The sequence below is a fragment of the Polypterus senegalus genome, chromosome 3 (genome assembly GCF_016835505.1).
Source record: "Polypterus senegalus isolate Bchr_013 chromosome 3, ASM1683550v1, whole genome shotgun sequence".
In the NCBI taxonomy this organism is placed as follows: domain Eukaryota; kingdom Metazoa; phylum Chordata; class Cladistia; order Polypteriformes; family Polypteridae; genus Polypterus; species Polypterus senegalus.
The window spans coordinates 71,681,322-71,708,682 of record NC_053156.1 but is presented as its reverse complement, the minus strand read 5'-3'; the positions used below and the strand labels follow the sequence as shown (position 1 = coordinate 71,708,682).

At 38.0% G+C, this 27,361-nt stretch overlaps 1 long non-coding RNA gene across 1 annotated transcript in view; it reads left to right on the top strand.

Annotated features, from left to right (window-relative positions):
• The first annotated feature begins 78 nt into the window (after positions 1-78).
• The window catches only part of LOC120525306, a 55,470-nt gene continuing 28,187 nt past the window's right edge, over positions 79-27,361 (top strand). Inside the window, exon 1 of the long non-coding RNA XR_005632927.1 lies at positions 79-228. This is a non-coding gene — a long non-coding RNA (uncharacterized LOC120525306). The remainder of the gene's footprint in view (positions 229-27,361) is intronic.

Genomic DNA, 27,361 nt, shown 5'->3' with positions numbered 1-27,361 from the left:
TAGGGGGGGACCCTACCAACGCCCCCTGCCGGCGACACCGACACGATTCCTTCTTGCTTTAAATCCCACACGACCGGTTTTTTTCCCCAATTGAAACTCTAACGGCTGAGTAGCAGAGCACGATTTCGGCTTACAGTGAGAGTAAAGTAATTTCGTTGGCTCCGGGATTTTTCTTGTTAGCTACTCTGCAGACATGCTCTTTCCATCCTAAGCCTGCCGCTGGAAACGGTAGGATTTTATTTCGTTCTGCACCGTCATATTTGTATGGGAAAATCAGATGTTAATATCTGCCTCAATATCTTATAATTGCCATATGTTGCGTCTTTCCGAGGAATTATGGTAGTCATTGATGCTATTCGTCTGAATATGTAGTTGTGATTATCTACATCTACGTAAAACTAGATTGAATGTGTTTAGTACACAGTTTTAATACCCAGTTTTTGCTGTTTCATTCTTTACCTCATCACGGTAAGTTTAAGGAGTGTTTGCACATATCAATACTCCTTCAAGCAAAGAAACGTATAACATTATGAGAAAATAAAAATATCATGAGTAATGGAACGGTGGCTCTAAAGTTGTATGGTAAACCATCAGAGGTGTGTCTGATGGACCCATATCCTCCAAAAATGATGCATCTTTTCACTATAAGGGCTTACGTGTAGTTACAGGAGAGATACGCTTTGGCTTAATTCTATTGATATCCAGACTTCTTCTTCCAGGTCATTTTGGCAGTGAGTGACTGGGTCATACATTAGGTAACTCTGCCCCCACCTATATCAGAGTTGAGGTGCCAGTCTACATGGGTTTTCTGTCACAACAACAATTTTCTCAGTGAGCCTGGCTGTACCTGGCAATGGACTAGTGTTCCTATTCAGAGCTGGTTTCTGGTTTGCATCCAAAGCTGTTGGACAGGCTGCAGCATTTCATCAGTCAGTATTAATGATTTTTTTATCCTTTATTTGCCATATACAATTTATTGTATTAGAAATGTGTCATTTTTTTGCATACCTGACTCTTCAGAGACACACAGAGTTTTGAGTCAGAGTGGTGGGTCAGCTAGTTGCATAGTGACCCTAGAGCAATTGCAGGTTAAGAGCCTTGCTCAAGGCCCAACAGAGTAGCATTCCTGCAGCCATTTTCAGGATTTGAATTGGTAACCTTTAAGTTACCAGCTCAGATGCTTTAGGCACAGAGCCACCATTCCTCCCAGACACCAGATGTGGGTTTCAGAAAAATGAATGGACGAATGAACTCTGGCAGCAGTTACCACTTCAGATCACTGGGGATTATTCTCTATTAACTCTGCACACATGAACGTTGCAATTTCGTTTCATTCTTTATAACAAAATTCCCTAAAGTTATGTAAGAGTGGCAGAGGATCATTGATGAAAAGCAATCTACAAAGCCTGCCACCAGATCCACAGTTTCTGCCATTTTGCTGAACCACTCATGCACATTCTAATTTATTTCTTTTTGCTCTGCACAAGTGTAATTGGCTTTGAAATTGTGGTCATTCAGAAGGGGAGATTTTTGTTCCTGTTTTAGCAGACTGAAGTACATTTAACCTAAATTCTATCCCTCTCTTCTCCTACCAACACAAAGCTCTCATTCATATCGCATCATTTTGATGCTTAATAACAAATGTGGTGTTGAGTGTACCAGTTTTATTTTACTTTAGAATGCCATATGCTTTCAATACCTTCAGACATTTCTGTGTTACATTTATGTAGTTTCACCTGAATGATTTGTTGCTAACCCCAGCTTAGTGGAATCACTGGCATACTAACCGGAGGAATCTTCATCTTCTCTTTAAACGCAGCCTTCTGTTCCTTCTTAATGTTACCTTTGGAGTCATTGTGGCTTACATTTTTCTTTTTTGCATATGGGAAAGCTACACATTCTTGCTGTTGAAAGTTTAAATTAATTTTGCCTTTGCAATGAAATATACACTGAAGGCATGATTCGAACATATAATCAAGTTTTAGCATCTTTGTTGCATTTTAGTATTCCTATCTATTTCTCAGACTCATTTTAAATCTTTGCATATTCCCATTACACTAATTAATAGTTGAACATTATGTGTATATGAATAACTAACATGTTACCTTAATGATAAATTCCTGTTGATTCTTGATAGTGCCATTGACTTTACTCATCTAGAGTCTTCAAATGCAGGATAAAAGCTTATTATTTATCAGGTAGTACTATTTAAAAAAAAAAGTACTGACCACCGAAAAGAATATTGGCAAAATAATAAGTTTACACATACCTGCTCTGGAGGGAACTATAAAACCTTATCAGGCTATAGGTGATATGATAACACTTTAATTACAAGAACAACAACAACATTTATTTATATAGCACATTTTCATACAAAAAAATGTAGCTCAAAGTGCTTTACAAAATGAAGAATAGAAAAATAGAAGACACAATAAAAAATAAACATAAGTCAACATTAATTAACATAGAATAAGAGTAAGGTCCGATGGCCAGGGTGGACAGAAAAACAAAAAAAACTCCAGACAGCTGGAGAAAAAATAAAATCTGTAGGGATTCCAGACCAAGAGACCGCCCAGTCCCCTCTGGGCAATCTACCTAACATGAATCAAACAGTCCTCTTTGTATTTAGGGTTTTCATGGAAGGACTTGATGATGATGGTCACGTATACTTCTGGCTTTAAGTCCATCAATGTTGGTGCATCATGATGCTTTGAGTAGGTGGTGGTGGCGCAGGCCACCACCACAAAGAAACCGGAAAAAGAAACAGAAGAGAGAGTAGGGGTCAGTACGGATTTTGGAGCCACTATAATAATTCATTACATTTATATAGCGCTTTTCTCAGTACTCAAAGCGCTATCCACACAGGAGGAACCAGGAAGCGAACCCACAATCTTCCACAGTCTCCTTACTGCAAAGCAGCAGCACTACCACTCGCCACCTGTGAGGACTATGAATAGTTATTATGATGAATTGAACATACAGAGTATCAGTATTAAGTTAAAGTGAAGTTATAAAAGGCCATGTTAAAGTAATGTGTTTTCAGCAGTTTTTAAAGTGCTCCACTGTATTGCCTGGCGAATTCCTATTGGCAGGCTATTCCAGATTTTAGGTGCATAACAGCAGAAGGCCGCCTCACCACTTCTTTTAAGTTTAGCTTTTGGAATTATAAGGAGACACTCATTTGAAGATCTAAGGTTACGATTTGGAATATAACGTGTCAGACATTCCGATATATAAGATGGAGCGAGATTATTTAAGGCTTTATAAACCATAAGCAGTATTTTAAAGTCAATCCTGAATGACACAGGCAACCAGTGTAGTGACATCAAAACTGGAGAAATGTGTTCGGATTTTCTTTTCCTAGTTAGGATTCTAGCAGCTGCATTCTGCACTCGTTGCAAGTGATTGATGTCTTTTTTGGGTAGTCCTGAGAGGAGTGCGTTACAGTAATCTAGTCTACTGAAAACAAAAGCGTGAATTAATTTCTCAGCATCTTTCAATGATATAAGAGGTCTAACTTTTGCTATGTTTCTTAAGTGAAAAAATGCTGTCCTAGTGGTCTGATGAATATGCGATTTAAAATTCAGATTACAGTCAACAGTTACCCCTAAATTTTTTACTTTCGTCTTAACTTTTAATCCTAATGCATCAAGTTTATTTCTGATAACCTCATTGAATCCATTATTGCCAATTACTAAAATTTCAGTTTTCTCTTTATTTAGTTTGAGAAAATTACTATTCATCCATTCAGAAATACCAGTAAGACATTGTGTTAGTGAATCGAGAGAGTCGGAGTCATCAGGTGCTATTGATAAGTACAGCTGTGTGTCATCAGCATAGCTGTGGTAATTCACGTTGTAACCTGAGATAATCTGACCTAATGGAAGCATATAGATTGAGAAAAGCAGCGGACCCAGGATAGAGCCTTGTGGAACACCGTATAAAATATATACAAGTTCATGGACTCAAAATTACTTTATCTCTGAGATATTTTACATTAGATTAGATTAGATATACTTTATTAATCATCAAGGTGAAAGTCAAAAGCATACTGCAGTGACACAAAAACAAAAATACACAGATGTTAACTCAAAGTACAATATGAGAAAGTAACATGAAAACATATAATACAATAAATATAATGCTAAAAAATAACTATAGCAAATTTAAATTTGTATTATTTTCCTGTGGCTTCTGGCTGGAGTGAAGGAAAGGATGTCTCATTCGAGCATGATAGGAGAAAGAAAATATCACTGTGAAGGTATGAGACTGTGGCTAAAAGTACTTCACACAGAAGGGATGGGCATAACTGTTCATGATGGTATCCAATTGTGCTCCCATTTTGTTTTCCACAACAGCCTCCAGAGTGTCCAGAGTCAGTCCTGTCATGGAGCTGGCTTTACTGGTAGGTTTCTTCTGGCTTTGTGCAGCATCTATAACTCAAGTTGCTTCCCCATTAAACAACTGTGTAGAACAACACACTAGCTATAACAGACACAAAACATCTCCAGAAGCTTGCTGTATACATCAAATGACTTGAGTTTCTTTAGGAAGTGCAGTCTATTCTGGTCCTTTTTATATAGTGCCACTGTGTTGCCAGACCAGTCCAGTTTGCTGTTCACGTAGACCTCCTGCCAGGTACTTGTAGCTCTGCGCCACTACCATTTACTCCCCATATATAACGACTTGTTGTAATGTGAAACTTACTCTCTGGTTGAGACACCTTTCAAAGACAAGTGTGATTATTAATATTACTGTGCACAGACAAAATACATTGAACTGTTTGTATGAACTGTTAGGATGATCACACATGTGTGCTTCTAAACATATAAATTTACACATAATTCTGAGAATAAGTTTGTGAAATTCTTTAGAATTATCTTGTATCCTGCATTCATCTGATCTAAATGTTTTTGTAAATCTTCTAGATTAGAATCTCATTAAATAAACAGCACACACACACATTTTCCATACATTTATTGACCACATCTAGTTTGTTTTAATTCAAATTAGTAACTAGAGGGACCGTTTTATCCAAATCTTTCAAATTCCTGTTAATGAATTGTATACTGTATATCAGTTTTGGCATACTGGGACCATTCCTCCTTGCAGAGCCAATTTTTTTGTGTTTGTTTATGATTGACATTGCTCAGCCTAAACCTTACCTGCTAATTTGTAACACCTGGTAGTGTGGTATGCTAGCTAAGGCACTGGACCTTAAACTGTAAGTTCAGTTTCTTCCTGTAACTCACCACATGTTTGAGCAACACAATTGTGTTAAAGTTGCAAAAAATATATGTAAACAGCCATACTGTATCACACAATTGTAAGCCATTTTGAATAAAGGGATTACCCATCTATACAATAATAACATCTAGCAGTGCTACCTGTCTAAGATGGGTTGAAATCTAAGTAATCAAAGTAAATATATTTTTTATTTGATATATGGGTTGTCTATTTGGTCTGATATAGTAATACAATATAATACTCTTGATAAATTTCAGTCGGGTTTTAGAACAAATCACAGCACAGAAATGGCATTCGTTAAAGTAGTAAATGATTTGAGAGTGAATGCAGACAGAGGCCATTTATCTGTTCTCATCCTCTTAGATCTGAGTGCTGCATTTGACACTATTGATCATAATATTCTTAGAAATCGCTTTAGTCAATGGGTGGGCCTCTCTGGCACGGTCTTAAATTGGTTTGAATCCTACCTGACAGGGAGAAAATTTTTTGTTAGTTGTGGGAATTACAACTCGAAGACACATGATATCCAATATGGTGTTCCACAAGGCTCTATCCTGGGTCCGCTGTTATTCTCAATTTACATGCTTCCGTTAGGTCAGATTATCTCACGGCACAACGTGAGCTACCACAGCTATGCTGATGACACACAGCTGTACTTATCAATAGCACCTGATGACCCCGATTCTCTTGATTCACTAACACAATGTCTGACTTGTATCTCAGAATGGATGAATAGTAACTTTCTCAAGTTAAATAAAGAGAAAACTGAAACCTTAGTGATTAGCAATAATGGATACAATGAGGCTATTAAAAATAAACTGGATACATTAGGATTAAAAGTCAAGACGGAGGTAAAAAGCTTAGGGGTAATTGTTGACTGTAATCTGAATTTTAAATCGCATATTAATCAGATCACTAGGACAGCATTTTTTCACTTAAGAAACATAAGTAAAGTTAGACCTCTTATATCACTGAAAGATGCTGAGAAATTAGTTCATGCGTTTGTTTTCAGTCGACTAGATTACTGTAACGCACTCCTCTCAGGACTACCCAAAAAAGACATAAATCGTTTGCAACTAGTGCAGAATGCAGCTGCTAGAATCCTAAATAGGAAAAGAAAATCCAAACACATTTCTCAGGTTTTAATGTCACTACACTGGTTGCCTGTGTCATTCAGGATTTACTTTAAAATTCTGCTTATGGTTTATAAAGCCTTAAATAATCTCGCCCCATTATATATATCGGAATGTCTGACACGTTATATTCCAAATCGTACCCTCAGATCCTCAAATGAGTGTCTCCTTCGAATTCCAAGAACAAAACTTAAAAGAAGTGGTGAGGCGGCCTTCTGCTGCTATGCACCTAAAATCTGGAATAGCCTGCCAATAGGAATTCGCCAGGCTGATACAGTAGAGCAATTTAAAACACTGCTAAAAACATATTACTTTAACATGGCCTTTCTATAACTTCAATTTAACTTAATTTAACTTAATCCTGATACTCTATATTTTCAATTCATCACAATAACTATTCATGGTGGCTCTAAAATCCGTACTGACCCCTACTCTCTTTTCTGTTTCTTTTTCCGGTTTCTTTGTGGTGGTGGCCTGCGCCACCTCCACCTACTCAAAGCTTCATGATGCTCCAACAATGATGGATGGATTAAAAGGCAGAACTGTACGTGACCATCTTCATCAAGCCCTTCCGTGAGAACCCTAAATCCAAAGAGGACTGTTTCATTTATGTTAGGTAGAATGCCCAGAGGGGACTGGGCGGTCTCATGGTCTGGAATCCCTACAGATTTTATTTTTTCTGTCCCCCCTGGCCATTGAACCTTACTCTTATTCGATGTTAATTAATGTTGATTTACTTTGTTTTCTTATTGTGTCTTTTATTTTTCTATTCTTTATTATGTAAAGCACTTTGAGCTACTGTTTGTATGAAAATGTGCTATATAAATAAATGTTGTTGTTGTTGTTGTTGTTGTTACACACCATTTGGTCTGGTATAATAATTCACACCCAGTCCCTTTTCTTCATGGCAGCCTTTTCCTCTTCAGATGGAGTCCCCCTTTTCCAGTTCCCCTTGGTGTCACTTGTCAAACTGACCACTCTTATAGGCAAACTGTTTTGTTGGGAAACTCACGTTGGTCACTAAAGCATTTGTCTGGTTTAGGGACTCTAGCCTAAATATATTGGGGCTTTGTTTTACCTATGTGTGAATCAATTTATCATTATGTTAATTCTACCATTGCCTACCACACAAAGTTATCAGTCAATAGTATCACAGCTGTAAACCTTGTTGACTTATCCCTAGTGAGTGCAACCACAAAGCTGTTGCTGCCTATAAAGTCAAACAGGCCAATAAAACCAACTTTCTTATTTTTTTTTTTATTAAAGTGGATAGACTGGTTAGTGCTGCTGATTCTTGTATCCAATGCCATGTTGGATGTTCAAATCTCGCAGCTTGGTGCCATCTTTGTGGAGTCAATAGACTGGAATCTTATCCACAATGAGTTTCCATAATACACCCGGAGCTAATGAGACAGGCACTGGTTACTTTAAATCAATAAGCAGGTTAAAAAAGGAATGGATTGAAAATTATGCTTTGGAGATTTATGTACTCAAACTCAACATTTACCAATCAATCTGTTATTCTACTGTATTTTTTAGAAAATCAATATTGTAACAAACTGAAGAGAGTGGGCAAAACTTTCTTTAGCCCAGCAACAAACTAAAGGGCATCCTGGGGAATGCCCATGTATTCTCCTCTCAGTTGAAAGTTAACATCCTTCCATGTGTCCTTGGTACTTCTGTTGTAGCTGCCTTTTTTCTGAACTTTCTCACAGTTCAACAGTATATAGTGACACTCAAACATAAATAACCACATAAATGGATGACTTCAACATTAACGCTTAGACATAATTTCAGAAATCAGAAACAAGAAAAAAACAGTTCAGTCATTTCCGCTGATTTGTGTAAATTTGTAAGAGAATCGTGTAGTTTGAGTGAAGTGGTTGCTACTAATGAATGTGGATATAGACTCCAAATGCCCCCGACCCTGCCCTGGATGAGTGGGGTAGGATGATGGATGGATGGATGGTTGCTACAGACTGTATTGATTAATTTGCATATACTTTACATCATAAGTATTCATTGGTCTGTAAACAGACATAAAACTATTCCCATTCACTATTTTTGCACATTGTGGATTAGTGTTTTGCATCAAAGTTCTTTACTCTCTATTGTGATGAATTTAAACTGAACTGGGATGTCCATTCTGGTTGCCTTTACACAAGAGAGCATTAGCCAAAATGGAGGGCATTTAAGGACTCTCCTTTTCCATTGTTTTCTTACTAAAGTGGTTTTGTCTGTGAAGTACTGGAGTCACTTTCCTTTGAGAACTTTGACTAAATGAAAAATGGCATAATGGCGGGAAGTGATAAGGAAACCTGTGGTCTAAAATGAGAATAAAATTAAGATTAGATGGCGATACTTTATAGAAAAGCAGTTTCTTTGGTTTTGAGCTATCAAGTAGTCAAGCAAAATAACACCTTTTATTAGCTAACTGAAAAGATTACAGTATGCAAGCTTTCGAGGCAACTCAGGCCCCTTCGCTTGCCTGAAGAAGGGGCCTGAGATGCCACGAAAGCTTGCATATTGTAATCTTTTGAGTTAGCCAATAAAAGGTGTCATTTTGCTTGTCTTCTCCCTTGAACCTACATTCTCACTACATTCATAATGGCTAACACGGTACAACAACATAGGACTACAGAGGTATCAAGACAGAGAGAGGAAGACAATCAGCAGAGGTGTTTTACAGGACACCTCAGGTTGTACGCCTCAGCAGACTGAATTTATACTTAACGGTGCAAGTCTAAAACCTTTCAAAGTTATTTTCCTAGATCAATGTGTGTTTGATATTTGTGTAGAGATATTTGAAGGGATAAATGTAAACATAACTATGTTAGTTTGAACCTTAATGATGCTGTTGAGGTAGAGAGCAAGTCAAACTGCATTTGTACAAATTTAGTCGCAATGTATTAATATGGAAGACATACATTTTTGTCTGCCATATTTTTGTAGAATACTACAAGGGCAGCAGGTCCTGCACTAGGATGGGAAGTAAAATGGACTGTTACAGAATCCAAGTGAGACTAAAGTATAAAATTGGAATTCTGAGTTACTGTATGTACCTGGGACATTACAGACTGATGTTTATTGTCGGAACACATTTTCGAAATGGACAAGTTGTGAGCTGTAAGGCAAAAATTTAAGAGATGGATGTATGATTTCTTTCAACATATGACACACTGCATTTCCCTGTTTATTTTGCCAATCGTGCTACACAGTGACAGTAATAGAAACTAAAACATATCTTGAAGTTGTTTGATCATCTTCCTTCTCCTTGGTTCTTGAGCAGACTGCGTGGAATGTATTTTAGATAAATTGCATTGTCCTACATCAGTGCTTCTCAATTATTTTCTGTCATGCCCCCCCTAGGAAGAAGAAAACATCTCGCGCCTCCCGCGCGACTATAAATAGTATCATTTGTCTATAAAATTGTTATAAGTACACCTCTGCATAACACTGTATACTTATTAACGTATAAGAGAATAAAAAAAGAAAGAAATATGGACCAATTTACAACAAAGAATAGCTTTATTAAATGTAACAGAAAAGATTTAAAGTGCATTCTAAATTCAAAAAAAATTTGAGAAACACTGTCCTACATTAACATTATTTTGCCATTTTTATCATTGGCAAGCAGACACGTCAATAACATTAGCAACAGCTTTTATTAAAAATTTAAATTATTTGGTTTGACAATTTTTTACATTACACTGCACAACAAAGTTTTTGCTTCTTGAACACTGTTGGGTGTTTCTTATAGATTTTTGGGTGCTGATCACGATTATCACATCAAAATTTACCCATCACGTACCGTTTCAGTTTTGTCATGATTTTTTCTTATATTTGTATTCAAACATTTTCGCTCCCATAAGTGACTTATCAACAACGGTTTGTGCAGGCTGGGCATGTCCATGCATGAAATCAGGCCAGGTTGGAAGCTGTTTTGTGGAAGTTGACATCCTGGGCATGACTGAGCAGGTCTGCACCAGCTTGATGCTGTCTCAGCATGCTATAAAGGTGGCTTGCATACACCAATCCTGCTCATTTGGTTTATATAGATAGTCAGTGTGTATGTATAGTATCAGTATAGTAAAGTATAGTATCTGTAGCAATATAACAGTAAGTAAGCTTAATGCTATAGATTTTTGGTGTCAGGCAATATTTCTCGTCAATGTTGTAACAGCCGCGATACATTCTGCTATATCTGTGGCGAATATACACTTGCGCCTCAGAGACGTTGGATGACTGCTCTTGTATAGAAAGCTTATCATCTGTGTTTCGGCTGCAAAATTGGTGATCAAGACAAGAAATGGGCACCTCACATTTGCTGTGCGGCATGTGCTGTCAGTCTGAGAGACTGACTCAGAGGCACTCAAAAGACAATGCCATTTGCTGTTCCGATGATATGGCGAGAACAGAAAGACCATGTGACGGACTGTTACTTCTGTTTAACTAACTCTGGTTTCTCTGCCAAAAACAAGAAGTCAATTGAATATCCTAATCTGTCTTCAGCAATGAGACACGTGCCACATTATGACAGTCTTCCAATTTCAAAACCACCAGAGGATTGGACCTTAGACGAACCAGATGAAGAAATTGCAATGCAGGGTACTGAGTGACATTGACCCAGATTTTGAACCGTGCTCATCAGGCGATAACACAGTCTGTATCGAATGATTTGGTCAGAGATTTGGGTCTGTCAAAAGTAAAAGCCGAGCTGCTGGGTTCAAGACTGCAGCAATGGTGTTTGCTGTCACCAGGTTCAAACCTTTCTGTGTTTCAAGGCCGACATCATGATATAACCAAATTTTTTGCACAAGTCGACAGTCTCTGTTTCTGTTGTGACATTGAAGGATTGTTTTCATCTTTGGGATGTGATCACAACCTGGAAGAGTGGCGTCTCTTCATTAATTCATCAATGTTAAACCTGAAAACTGTTCTGCTACACAATAGCATTGCTTATCCTTCAGTACCTGTTGGCTATGCAGCACACATGAAAGAAACGTATGAGAATATGGAACTGTTGCGGAAGCACATCCAGTATAGCAGGTACAACTGAAATATGTGTGGCGATCTTAAAATCGTTGCTCTGTTACTAGGATTACAGCTCAGCTATACAAAGTACTGTTATTTCATCTGTGAATGGGACAGCCGTGCCAAAGAGTCTCACTATTCTCGACAGAACTGGCCAATCTGTAAAAAGTTAGTTCCAGGACAGAAAAATGTGGCACATTAATCGCTTGTCGATTCGGAAAAGATATTCTTGCCTCCTCTTCACATAAAACTGCGACTCATAAGGAATTTCGTGAATGCACTGAACAAGGAAGGCGAAGGTTTTCATTATTTAAGACAGATGTTCCCAAGAATAACTGACGTCAAGATCAAAGAGGGCATTTTTTTTTGTCCCCCAAATCAGACATGCTATGAGTGACAAGCGGTTTGAAGATCTGTTAGTTGGGCCAGAAAAAATTGCCTGTAAAGCTTTCAAAGACGTTGTTGACAATTTTCTGGGCAATTACAGAGCCCCAAACAACACTCAGCTGGTAGACAAACTTCTCAATGCATACAAGACAATGAAGTGCAATATGTCACTCAAGATTCACTCACACTTGGACTTCTTCCCCGCAAATCTCGGGGCTGTCAGTGACGAACACCACCAGGTTTCACCAGGACATTGCAACGATGGAGAAACAATACCAGGGCAACTGGAATCCATCAATGCTTGCTGACTACTGTTGGACACTGCAACGTGATGCACCAAACATTGAATACAAAAGAAAATAGGGAGCAAAACACTTTTAATTCTGTTGAATTTAATAGCTTAAGGTGAAACATAAACGTGACTAAATATGTTATTGTCAGTACACATATAAATGTATATTTCTCAGAGTTCCTACGTGACACAGTAAAACCAAAACTATATTTATGCATACCCTGTCACAATCACCAAAAAATGTTCAGGAAGTAAGACTTTTCAAAAAAATTGTTGTGCAGTGTTATTAATGGTGCTTGAATTGCATATTGCTTAACTCATGGAAGTAATAATTTTACTGTACACCTTGCATGTGACAATAATGACCCTATAAACTAAACTATAGAGATTTGATAATAAATGTATGGATGCTGTACTATAATAAAATTTTCAGTCCCATTTAGTCCTATTTAGAGTCATTGTCTGGAATGGTGGAGTCAATTCCTACAGCAATAGGTGCAAGGTAGGAGTTAGTCTTAGATGGAGCAAAAGTCCATCAAATGGTCTACCTACACATACTGCCAGACACACGCTGGGCCAACTTAGAATCTCCAGTTAACATACGCATTTTCTGAAGAAGACCCAGAAGTACTCAGAGAAGAACCCATGCCACATATCAGACTTGCACTGAGTGCTTTGAATCAATGAAACATTGACAGTAACTACTGTGACACCATGCTACCCTGCTATACTATATGCCATTTTAAATTAGTGTACCTTGTGATATTGTTCTCTCTGAAAAGGTTCTAAAAAGGCTAACCGAACCTAAATTTTATTTATAATATTTTCTTGCTACCATTTGTTATTGCTCCAGAATAAAAAGATTTGCAATGAATTTTGTCAGAAGTTTTAGTATTAGTAGATGAGAAAAAAAGCATTTTAATACTTTGTCAGAAAACAGGCTGAAGGTCAGAGAACTGAGTAGTCCAAGAAGGCACCAATGGTCAAAACCCAAAACGTTTGTCAAAATGAGAAGTTAAAATAATCATACCAAAATATCAAAAACTTTGATGGAAAATCAAAGCCTTTCCTTAACTAGTCACAAATGAAAAATATATATTTTTTTAAGTTTTTAATCCAAATACTTGGACTCCAGTAATATCTCACCATCATCTTAAATACTGTTGATATAATGTAGCAACGTGTATCATCGCCATTATTTTTATGATTGACAATTGACCTAATAACAAAAACCAATATGACCACGGCTATTAAAATAACCCAGGAATTTGGCAGTGTTGCCTGTTTACTTCATCACACAATAAATGTACCTCCTTACAATGTCTTTGGATCAAATTTTATCAAGTTGTGAGTTTGAAACCAGTAAAACCTTAAAAGTCATCTGTTCAACCCATAAAAACATCCTAATCGTCATTTGTTATTAAAATTAGCATCATCAGGACTATGGGTAAAGATTGTCAATAAGTATATAAAATACGTTTAGAGTGAAACATTTGATTCAAAAGCAGATAAAAACAGAGCCATAAGGAACAGGATTCATACAGCATATGAAGACATTGTAAGAGTTAAGTAATGGGCGTATTTTCCCTCTAGTAATGATGAAAACACAAGATGATCTGTTCTAAACTGTATTTTATACATATAATTTGATGTCTTGTTGGGTTTGACTTAAATTGATATTGACAAATACAAGTTTTTTTCAGATAAGGAAGACACAAGTTTTGAGATAAGGTAGTTATGCTCACTAGTCACAGCATGAGAGAGTAGCATCATATTTCATGTTGATTAGCACATGCCAGTAAGAATTTCAGAGCACTCTGAACAGGTAAAAAAATTATCCTACATACCTAAAAACATGGATGAATCACAGAAAACCCAACAAACAAAATGGCCTTGTGACAACATCAAAACTATAGTGTAAAACTTGATAACTATTAGAAATACACCATAGAAATTTTCAAAAATAGCTTAAATCAAATTATATGCAAAAAAAGACAGGAGTGATGACATTGTACACCAAACCTGGAAATATTACAGATTAAAAAAGATTGTATAATGTTTACTTCGTCTGCTGAAACACTTTCAACATGCATGTTAGGGTAACAATCGTCACTGGCCCAAGTATGAGTTTATTAGATTGGCGTTCTCCAAGTTTGGATTCCACTCTGTGATCAACAAGGCTAGTTTAAATAATTAATGAAAGGATGTTTACAGCTCCCCATTGGGTTTTCCAATCCTAATATCTTAGTGGGAGGTGGAGTGATAAGTACTGCTGCATAATAGCTGCAGAGTCCCAGATTTACAGTATATTCAGGACAGGTCACCATGTTTGTCCCACATCTCAGAGACATGCTATTTAGATTAATTAGTAACTGTATATTGGGTCTGCCCAGGTTGTATTCTACTTTACGTACAATGCTCCAAGTCTGGATTCAACACCCTACAAGCCTGAAGTTGGTTATTATTTGGATTACTGGGGGAATAATAAACAAGAATAAGTACAAGAACCAAGATTATTTTAAACCCATGAAAATTTACATTACTCATGCAGGTTTTTGACATGCAACTAGCTGTTCAGGTTTGTGAGAAATATGCTGGTAGTCTTCTTGGATCATACTCATTTTTAAAGACATTATATTAATCGAGGTGGGTTTTATTTAAAGCTTTTAATATTCCAACAGATAAAAAATCACCAATGTGTGTGCAGGATTTTGTTGCACTTTTACCACAATATGTTGAATATTTACAGAGTTGGTTTGTTTACTTGGTTTTTGAAAGACATTCCAAAAGAGTAAGGAACAGAAGGCAAAAACAATAAAAGATTGACATCTCTCCATGGAGCCTGAAAAATATAGTGGAACATAGATGACAGAATGAAATAAAAAAAAAAATAAAGACAGACAACTTTCCGATCAAAAAAAGAGAACAAATCATAAAGACAAAATTCAAACTCAAATGAAAAACATGACTCTGTAAACATGTGAGTCACTAGCATGCAATTCAGACTGGGGTTAAAAGTGCAAGCAGAAGGCAGGTCTTGCTTTTCTCCTGATGTGTGTGTGTGTGTGTTCATCATCAGGGGGTAGGATTCTTATCTGGGAGTACTGTGGCAGTGGAAGGGAAGGGATTGGGGTGCTTTTTAAATTAAGAGGATAGATATGAACAGCTCTACATATGCATTTTAATTCAAAGGAAATTCTAAGTTTCACAGAAGAGTGGAACGGTGAAAAGCAAGAGCTTAGAAGTGCCAATTTAAAAGTCCAGAGCTGAAGAGAAGCCTGTCTCAGTTCCCAGCGTACAGGATGCCAAAATAATATCAAGTATCTCTGATGGGCATCATTGACAAAATAAGAAGGCTTGAAACTGAAAAATAACTGTAAAAAGGGGCAATTAACAAGTAATTGATGGATGAATTACAAAACTACTTTAAAAATAGTAAACAATGGTTAATGACAAGAAAAAGTCTGTGTGTCTGTATGTACTGTAGATGTGCATTTACAAATATTTGTAAATATTTTCATCAAACAATTTAACTTTTTCCCATTATATCATGTTAAAATATAACCTGTTAATTTAATTGTAATTTTTTGTCATTAATCAAGTCATACATGTACATACAGTATACAGTGTGTGCCTATCTATCTATATATATATATATATATAATTCACTAAGGGCACGCAAGACAGTGAGCGCAAGCAAGGCAGAGAGCCCCGTCCGCCAACTCACAGAGCCCCGCCCGTCAACTCTAAGACCATGGGATACGCTCGACAGAGCCCCCCCGCCAACTCTAACCCTCCTACTGCGTCATGGGATATGCACGACAGAGCCACGCATGGTAACTGTAACCATCCTCCTGCATCCATCGTCACTCTCGAGGCATGTGCACTGCCTGCTCATGTGCCCGCACGCAACAACTCACCAAACACAGCCTCAGTCGCTTTTGTCTGTGCAAAGGTCCGCACGCACTTCTGAACCACGTTGACTTTTCACTGCACACAAGACAGAGAGCCACAACTGCCAATTTACAGAGCCCCGTCCACCAACTCTAACAGAGCCCCGCCCATGGGTTACGCACGAAACAGCCATGAACGCCCACTCTAACCCTCCTTCCAACAACACTTCGCAAAATGGCTATTCAATGTTGGAGGCAGGAAAAACGGAACACCTGTGACTTTGCCTTCACATTGTTTTCCTTTTATTTCTGATCCCGTTCAACAATTATATGGTGACATCGACTTCTCAACTGTCACTCTGGAACAACTCACTACGCGAGCTATATTAAACGTCGCCAACAAAGACTCACTACACCTTAATGAACAGGTGGTGAAACTTCAATCAATCAATCAATCAACATTTATTTATATAGCACATATTCATACAAAAAATGTAGCTCAAAGTGCTTTACAAAATGAATAGAAAAATAGAAGACACAATAAAAAATAAACATAAGTCAACATTAATTAACATAGAATAAGAGTAAGGTCCGATGGCCAGGGTGGACAGAAAAACAAAAAACTCCAAAAGCTGGAGAAAAAAATAAAATCTGTAGGGGTTCCAGACCAAGAGACCGCCAAAGTCCCCTCTGGGCATTCTACCTAACATAAATCATCATATTTTCATGGAAGGACCTGATGATGATGGTCACGTAGACTTCTGGCTTTCAGTCCATCATTGTTGGAGCATCATGATGCTTTGAGTAGGTGGTGGTGGCGCAGGCCGCCACCACAAAGAAACCGGAAAAGAAACAGAAGAGAGTAGGGGTCAGTACGGATTTTAGAGCCACCATGAATAGTTATTATGAAGAATTGAACATACAGAGTATCAGTATTAAGTTAAAGTGAAGTTATAAAAGGCCATGTTAAAGTAATGTGTTTTCAGCAGTGTTTTAAAGTGCTCTACTGTATTTGCCTGGCGAATTCCTATCGGCAGGCTATTCCAGATTTTAGGTGCATAGCAGCAGAAGGCCGCCTCACCACTTCTTTTAAGTTTAGCTTTTGGAATTATAAGGAGACACTCATTTGAAGATCTAAGGTTACGATTTGGAATATAACGTGTCAGGCATTCCGATATATAAGATGGAGCGAGATTATTTAAGGCTTTATAAACCATAAGCAGTATTTTAAAGTCAATCCTGAATGACACAGGCAACCAGTGTAGTGACATCAAAACTGGAGAAATGTGTTCGGATTTTCTTTTCCCAGTTAGGATTCTAGCAGCTGCATTCTGCACTCGTTGCAAATGATTTATGTCTTTTTGGGTAGTCCTGAGAGGAGTGCGTTACAGTAATCTAGTCTACTGAAAACAAAAGCGTGAATTAATTTCTCAGCATCTTTCAATGATATAAGAGGTCTAACTTTAGCTATGTTTCTTAAATGAAAAATGCTGTCCTAGTGGTCTGATGAATATGCGATTTAAAATTCAGATTACAGTCAACGGTTACCCCTAAATTTTTACTTCCGTCTTAACTTTTAATCCTAGTGCATTAAGTTTATTTCTGATAACCTCGCTGAATCCATTATTGCCAATTACCAAAATTTCAGTTTTCTCTTTATTTAGTTTGAGAAAATTACTATTCATCCATTCAGAAATACCAGTAAGACATTGTGTTAGTGTATCGAAAGAGTGAGTCATCAGGTGCTATAGATAACATATATAATATAATATAGATAACTTATCCCTAACGACGAAGTAACTTTCACCAGCGTTGACTCCATCGTCACAGATGATCCTGCAGATCCACTTGCATTCCTCGAAGAATTTCTTAATAGTCTTACTCCCACTGGCATGCCTCTGCATAAACTCAAAATTAAAATTGGTTCACTCATCCTGCTTCTCAGGAACCTCATGCCAGCAAAAGGTCTTTGTAATGGCACTAGACTTTTCTGTTACCAGCATTCACAACAATATACTGGAGTGTAAGTTTATCTGCTACCTCACAAACTGTTCTTATTCCCCGGATTTCCCTGACCCCATCAGATTCTAATTTGCCTTTTACTTTTACAAGCAGACAATTTCCTGTTAGATTGGCATTTGCAATGACTATTAATAAGGCACAAGGACAAACTTTCAAAAAAATATGCCTGTATCTGCCAAAACCTGTTTTCACTCACGAACAATTGTATGTTGTTCTCTCCAGAGTTCCATCTTTTCATTCACTGACAGTTGTATCCTCAAACCCTCCTCATTTGGACAACTGTGTCTTTCAGGAAGTGTTCACTTATCAATAAATAATTATATGCGGCACGGGTTGGCTAGTATGTGAATATTAGCAAAGCATGTGACACAGTGAGACACTGGTTGTCACTGCTGTCATATATCGCAGTCTAGAAATTGGACACTTGGTCTATGTCCATGTTGGGTTTTCCCCAGACATGCATGGAAGGACAATTTGTGACCGTAAGTAAATGAGTTTGTGGGTGTGTACATGAGTGTACCCTGTGATTGAGTTAAGCAGATGGAAGGATATTATCACACATGGGTGCTCACCACTGTGTATTTTCCTACATTTTCTCTGCAGTTGCATAAAGCATATAATCTGCAGAACACCAGGAAAATCAAATCTGTTCTGTGGCCCTCAATTACATTACTGTGATATGATACATATTTTCCCATTAAGACACGTTAAAACCCACCTTTGTACGGCTGTGTATATTAGTGCGTTTTTTCCACACAAAAGAGGAAGCCTGTTCTCTTTCCTGTGGTTGAGGCTGACGACATGAACACCCCAATCATTGTAAAGGAAAGTGTAATGCCATCTGATGAGTGCTCTTTCTCTTTCAACCAGTGAGTAAGGTAGGCATTTTGTTGAGTAAAGAAGTCATAAACATAAGTCCCACAAAGCAGGCCTGAACATTCATGAGCATGCCCAAATATGGCCTCACTCTAGGCAGCCAGATCCCAACCACTACAGCCTCAGTTTGGCTTAAACAGGCTCAAAATGGAGAACTGGCTTCAAAAATGTAAAATGTACAAAAATGCCTTTATGAGAGAGAGAGAGTAATTGTTGAAACCTTTGGCACAATAACTCAAATCCAAAACAAAGTAACTTTGTAAATTGAAAATTAATTGAGATAAATAAAAAAAAGAACAAAGATAGCAAGAAAATATTTATCCATCCATCCATTTTCCAACCCACTGAAGCCGAACACTGGGTCACGGGGGTCTGCTGGAGCCAATCCCAGCCAACACAGGGCACAAGGCAGGAACCAATCCTGGGCAGGGTGCCAACCCACCGCAGGACACACACAAACACACCAAGCACACACTAGGGCCAATTTTGAATCGCCAAACCACCTAACCTGCATGTCTTTGGACTGTGGGAGGAAACCGGAGTGCCCGAAGGAAACCCATGCAGACACGGGGAGAATATGCAAACTCCACACAGGGAGGACCCGGGAAGCAAACCTGGGTCTCCTAACTGCGAGGCAGCAGTGCTACCACTCCGCCACTGTGCCACCCAAAAAGATTTATCTAAAAAGGAAATCCAAGGGGAACAAATCCCAGTACTTAATGCAGAAGAAGAAATCCCAAAAACATAAGCAAAAATCCATAAAACCAGAACAATCAGACAAAAAGCAATACTCACAATAACTCATAAACTGAACGATCCACTGTTGGGAAAGGTACAGGGAGGAACCATTACCAGTTACATTAAGATGGTCTTCACCTTCTGGGAAGGTGGAAGAGATGGTGGAACATTTAAAGACAGTACACAAGTAATTAACAAACCTAATAGAAATCACTGAAAAACAGTAAAAAAAAAAAAAAAAACAACTCAATAAAACAAATACAGTAATAAAACTGAAATATAACACATTTGCCCTATGAACAGTGGGAAATTAATATGTTAAACCATGTATGTTCAAATTTTTGTTGCTATTACTATAGGGACATTTTTGTAATAAGTAATGGCATCATAAATATCCCTAAAAAATTATGTGCTACAGGGCCACATGACCTTTGCATCTACTGTACTTCTTAGCCCACCTTACCTTTTAAAGTGACAACAGTGATTTATACATTTTTTGTCTTTTATACTACCTGAAGGTCACACCTACCATTTCTGAGACTCTTTTGTTGCTGTTCTCACCTGTTGCAGAAAACCATCTCACCTTAGTGCTGCTGGAAAATTAATTTTGAGAGTATGGTTTAGTCATATAGAGCTTTCTACACCAGCAGTCACTGGTTCTTTACACTAGCAAAAACAAAATTTTAATTAGTATTGTACCTCTCCTTCATGGATTATCCCATTCAATTCTCATATCCCATTTACTCTGACAACCCATTGAAATAATAAATCTATTCTGGGGCAGCTGGAACACTTGCATCATGTGAAGGGTCCTGTTATTTGTTGCAGATAAACCTCTGGGGGAGGGTGTGTTGCGGTTGGTGTGAGGAGGGCGACGATACAGAAATAACAGGAACTGCCAGGTTGAGCTTTAAACCCAGTGTCCATGGTAAAAAAAACACTTTAGCCACTTGCACAGAAATGTTTCCCTGGGGATGTGATGTGATTCCAAAAGAACCTGACTGAGAAAGGTGAAAATGAGGTAGGCTAACCTATTGAATGAAATCTAATCACTGTGCAGTGAAGAAGATTATACAGCAGATTATCTGTTTTTCTATTCTACCCTTAGCCATGAAGATGGTGACTAATTGGACGTCACCACAAGTCTCACTTCCAATCCCATTCTTTCTGATCCACTACCTTTAAATCTGCTCGCTAATAGGAATTTTATCATTCAAGGACCATCTCAGGAACGAGAGAGACTAATGTCACAAAAGCCTTCACAGTAGTTTTTTTTACTTCATCTTTAAATATCTGTGTCTCCACCCTTTCTGACATGTTTTGCCTGTTCCTTTCACAATATATGAAATAACATATTCAGACTCTCTTAATCCAATTTAGGTTTGCAGGGGACCAGTCCACTTGTGATTGAACCTTACTTCAAAAAGAGTCTGACTTTGAGACAAAAGACCAGAGACTCAGTGAGCAGCTGAACACTAATAAGATGTCTTAAAAACCTTTATCATTATGCAAATTTTGAGAAACAGTTACTTAAAAGTGTACTGTACACCCAAAAAAATTGAAAGCCTTGCAAAACCTTTAGGGTACAAAGCGTAAATTAAAACAAGCCTAATGTTTATTACTTCACCAATGTTCATACTAAACATTTTCCCAATGTGAAGTCAAAAATGACACCCACTTATAAATAAATGCAATGATACTTTATATCAAAAACAGTTTTTGCTTTCCAACCATGAAGTCCTTTTCACTTCAAATAAGATAGAAAAACACATCGGCTTCACCCTACTTTTCCTAGAAGTTTATCTGACGCTCACATAAACCTCATTATAAAGTACTGTATAGCCTTGCCAGGGTTATACAACTACCATCTCACATAGAACTTGTCTCTCTCCTGATTTCCTCTGCACTCCCCTTTCTACTGCCCATCTTTTCACATAGCACCTGGCCACACTACACAGCTCTTCTATGAATTTACACTGGTATTCGCGCATGCATGACAAGTTGTCTCATCAGCCTTATTGTACTCTATTTGCCCCATCAGCCGGCACCCAGGCACTTCACAACCACAGCACCATCTCTCCCAATCAATCCAGTGATGCTTCTCATCACACCGGTACAGAACAAAGTCAGGCATACAACCACACAGCACCAGTTCGGAATTGCCAATAATCCTGACAGCCATATTTTTGAGGTGTATGAAGAAAAGTCATGCAGACAAAGGAAGAATATACTATCTTCACCCATACAATAAATGAGCACAAGATTCAAACCGAGAATGCTGTATCTGTGAATCAGCAGTGCTAACCATTGTGTCACTGTGCCATACCACTCTGATATATATAAAAGCCAGAACTGTCATTTTGTTTTTGTTTTTTTTTTAGATCCAAATTAATATGCTTACTCTTAATTTTAATGACACTTTCTGAGTTCTGTTTATATCAGCCAACCTTGATGATAAACTTAAAATGTGCCTGCTGTTTTCTGGAATCCCTTTGATCTTCTTTTGCAAATGATTTGTGCCTCTTTCTGGTGAAAAGCAATTTTAGTACGAGAGGTAGGATCTTTATTATAATCATTGGTATTGTGAAAAATTGGCCTTATTTTGACTTGGAACTTCTTCATTTGGCATATATTTTTATATTATTTCATTATATTTATTGCATTTTTCACAATGCCCTGTTTTTCTGGGCTGCTATTTTGTGGTTTGTTTTCATTAGCAACAACCAATTTGCCATCCTCTAACTGCTGGAAGTTGCAACATTTATTTAGTCAGTCAGTCAGTCATTGTCCAACCTGCTATATCCTAACACAGGGTCACGGGGGTCTGCTGGAACCAATCCCAGCCAGCACAGGGTGCAAGGGAGAAACAAATCCCAGGCAGGGCACCAGCCCACCGCAGGACACACACGCACACAGACACCAAGCACACACTAGGGACAATTTAGGATCGCCAATGCACCTAAATTGCATGTCTTTGGACTGTGGGAGGAAACCGGAGCACCCGGGGGAAACCCACGCAGACACAGGGAGAACATGCAAACTCCATGCAGGGAGGACCAAGGAAGCGAACCTTGGTCTCTTTACTGTGAGGCAGCAGTGCTACCCCTGCACCACCATGCAGCATTCATTTATATGGCACATTTTTATATAACAATGTAGCTCAAAGTGCTTTACAAGAAGAGAAAGAGAAAGATACAAGAAAAGAAAATCAATTAAGAAAAGGCAATAATATTGAAGAATAAGTAATAACAAAACAAGGTAAAGTCAAATGGCCAGGAGGACAGAAAAAAACAAAAAACAAAACTCTATTTAGGCTGGAGAAAAACCAGCAAAATCTATAGGGGTTCCAAGGCCAAAAAAGTTCCCAACCCCCATTGGTTATTAATCTAACATAAATATTCCTAAATCAAGGAGAAGCCCTTTAAGTTGGCGCTGTGCTATGTTGTATGTTGAAGTTTGTGCATAACTTTTAAAATAAATGCAGTCTTAGGTAATTTTCAAAGGAATCTGCATGTGAATTTTACACGTTAAGATTTTTGGTTTATATATTGGCTTTGGGGTGGCACAGTGGCGCTGTGGGTAGTGCTGCTGCCTCGCAGATAGGAGACCCAGGTTCGCTTCCCGGATCCTTCCTGCGTGGAGTTTGCATGTTCTCCCCATGTCTGCGTGGGTTTCCTCCGGGTACTCCGGTTTCCTCCTCCCACAGTCCAAAGACATGCAGGTTAGGAGCATTGGTGATCCTATATCGTGCTTGGTGTGTGCCCTGCGGTGGGCTGGCACCCTGGCCAGGGTTTGTTTCCTGCCTTGTGCCCTGTGTTAGTTGGGACTGGCTCCAGCAGACCCCCATGACCCTGTAGTTAGGATATTGGCTTTGAAAGTTGGTGTCTTTTGGCTTTTGACCCCTGTTCATTTAAAACATTGATTAACATTGAACATCTCTTTATCCATCTTCTCCCTTTAAATATTTCCTTTTTAAATTGGCAGAACAATCTTTAATTGCCAGGGACCCTTTGAAAAGATGTCAGTAAATGTGAAAGAGACAGGACAACCAACTAAGAGTCATTTCTGTCTGTCCACTTTTCAGTTTATGTTAAACTGTTAAAGGTTGGGTGGACAAGGATATTTCATTGTTGTCCATCATGCACCCTGCTCTCCCAAAGAGGATATTGACAAATAAAAACCCCACCTCGGCTTGTTGTTGTATGTTTTTTCCATAGGCTTCCTTCAGTTGTTTTAACTACCGGTAGTTAAGTGCAAAATCACATTAAAAACAAGTTATGTGTATGATTTCTTTATTGTTATAATTCTGTATCCTGCTGCCACTGCTGAGTGAACTGATAAAAAGATAAAATGTTTTTCCGCAATAAGAAGTGGCAGGTGAGAGGAGTTACCAGCCAAAAGATCTCTGATCATTTTGGTTATGCTACACAATGTCTGTAAGGGTAGTCTAATTAAGAAATTCTTTGGACCTCGCCGCAATACTATTGACAGCGATAATGCATTTACAGCATATATTCATTATCTTTTTAACAGAAGGCATAGATCAGTGGTGTAATGTTTCCAGGTGGTCATGGTTCAACCTGAGTGGTTGCCCTGATCCATGTTCATTCTTTATTTATTTTGTATTTTTATTATATTTTGAATGTTTTTCATGTTATGTTATTAGTTCTGTTTTTAGTTTTACTATGTGTATATTGTTTTATGGAATAAGGCAGCTGTTTCATATTATGTTAATATTATAGGCAGTGGCTTTATTTGTTTTCTGCCCTGTGCACTTTATTTAGATCTTAAGATGAAAGGGCCACTAGATGATGCAGATGTGGACCACCCCAGCTGCATAAAGGGCGAAACTACAGTCAACATGGAATGTATTGTGTTTTTGTCCTGTCTGTTGATTTAATAACAACAACAACAACATTTATTTATATAGCACATTTTCATACCAAAAAGTAGCTCAAAGTGCTTTACATAATGAAGAAAAATGAAAGACACAGTAAGAAAATAAAATAAGTCAACATTAATTAACATAGAATAAGAGTAAGGTCCAATGGCCAGGGTGGACAGAAAAAACAAAAAAAAAACTCCAGACAGCTGGAGAAAAAAATAAAATCTGTAGGGATTCCAGACCATTAGACTGCCCAGTCCCTCCTGGGCATTCTACCTAACATAAATGAAACAGTCCCCTTTGGATTTAGGGTTCTCACGTAAGGACTTGATGATAATGGTCACGTGAACTTCTGGCTTTTAATCCATCCATCATTGTTGGAGCATCATGATGCTTTGAGGAGGTGCGCCACCACCACAAAGAAACCGGAAAAAGAAACAGAAGAGAGAGTAGGGGTCAGTACAGATTTTACAGCCACCATGAATAGTTATTATGATGAATTGAACATACAGAGTATCAGGATTAAGTTAAAGTGAAGTTATGAAAAGGCCATGTTAAAGTAATGTGTTTTCAGCAGTGTTTTAAACTGCTCCACTGTATTAGCCTGGCGAATTCCTATTGGCAGGCTATTCCAGATTTTAGGTGCATAAGAGCAGAAGGCCGCCTCACCACTTTTAAGTTTTGTTCTTGGAATTCTAAGGAGACACTCATTTGAGGATCTGAGGTTACGATTTGGAACATAAGGTGGCAGACATTCCGATATATAAGATGGGGTGAGATTATTTAAGGCTTTATAAACCATAAGCAGAATTTTAAAGTTAATCCTGAATGACACCGGTAATCAGTGTAGCGACATCAAAACTGGAGAAATGTGCTCGGATTTTCTTTTCCTAGCTAGGATTCTAGCAGCTGCATTCTGCACTAGTTGCAAACGATTTATGTCTTTTTTGGGTAGTCCTGAGAGGAGTGCGTTACAGTAATCTAGTCGACTGAAAACAAACGCGTGAACTAATTTCTCAGCATCTTTCAGTGATATAAGAGGTCTAACTTTAGCTATGTTTCTTAAGTGAAAAAATGCTGTTCTAGTGATCTGATTAATATGCGATTTAAAATTCAGATTACAGTCAACAATTACCCCTAAGCTTTTTACCTCCATCTTGACTTTTAATCCTAATGTATCCAGTTTATTTCTAATAGTCTCATTGTATCCATTATTGGATATCATGTGTCCTTGAGTTGTAATTACCACAACTAACAAAGAATTTTCTCCCTGCCAGGTAGGATTCAAACCAATTTAGGACACTGCCAGAGAGGCCCACCCAATGACTAAGGGGATTTCTAAGAATGTTGTGATCAATGGTGTCAAATGCAGCACTCAGATCTAAGAGGATGAGAACAGATAAATGGCCTCTGTCTGCATTCACCCGCAAATCATTTACTACTTTAACGAGTGCAGTTTCTGTGCTGTGATTTGTTTAAAACCTGACTGAAATTTATCAAGAATAGCATGTTTATTGAGGTGGTCATTTAACTGCATAATGACTGCCTTCTCTAGAATTTTACTTAAGAAAGGCAGGTTAGAGATGGGTCTAAAATTTTCAAGAGCCGAGGGTTCGAGATTATGTTTCTTAAGTAGGGTAGTAATTTAAGATTCTTTTTGCTATTTTATATGCCACATTTTCATCCAATATTGTAGGATTTCAGCCTTTGGCCCATGCTTCACTTAAAGGATACTGTGTATAATGTGAGATTGATTGGCTTTATTTTTCAAAAAATAAAATTAGGCAACCTATTTTTGTTTTTTTGTCCTTCCTTTTTTTGTTGTGCTATTTTTTTAATCTTTGAATATTTTTTTTAATATTTAAAGGAACTTTGTTTTTTGTTTTGATACTAGAGGTTTCTAACTGTTTAGAAGCCTGCCTTTTGAGTATGTTAGTTTGGTAAGGTCTCCTCAGTGGATCCAGACCTGTGAAAAGGGTTTATCTAGCTTTTGATTGTTTCAATTAAAGCTGTTTTGGAAGCAAAAGACCTCAAAGTAAGAGCAGGAAAAGCAAAGGTAATAGTTAGAGATGAAGATGCAAGAAATATTGAAGAGGTTTGCACATGACTATGAGGTATGTGTGCTAAATGTGCCGATACATGGTTAGTCAGAAGTGAGTGTGTAAAACAGTGGTGTGAAAGGTAGCAAAGAGAGAGTAAGTGTGGGATTTGTTTGTAAAAAGTGTGTAAGAGGGGTTCAGAATGCTGATGTAGCAATTATATACTTGTATAACGACAACAGAGCTGTATTGGAGAAAGCAAATAAATTCTGTTACTTAGGTACATGCTGAGCACAGATGAAGGTGTAGACACAACACTGATAGTGAGGGGGAGAGGCGCATGGAAGACATTCTGGGAGCTGTTCTTCAAAAGGAGCCTCTGGCATTGAAAGCTACAATTTTTGAAAGCTGTTCAAGGAGTTGTATGTTCCATGGGAGTGAGACATGGTCAATTAGAGCAAAACATGAAGCATGGCTGGAATATACAGAATGAGAATGATCAGATGTATATACTATATGTAGTGCAATGGAGTAAGAGGGAGACCAATGCTGAGTTAAGGGAAAGATTTGGTGTGGGGTTTATAGGTGTTTGTGCTAAGGAGAAACAATCTAAGGAGGTTTGGGCATGTGGAATGAAAGTGCTTGAATGATTGACCAAAAAGGGACAGCAACATGGAGGTAAAGAGGATAAGGCCAAAGAAGATTGGGCAAGTGGAGTCAGATGATATGAAAGCAATTGGTCTTAGCCTAAATATGTCAAGGATTGTGAAGCATGGAGGAATAATAATTTTGTGCCAACCAGCTACCTTGGGAAA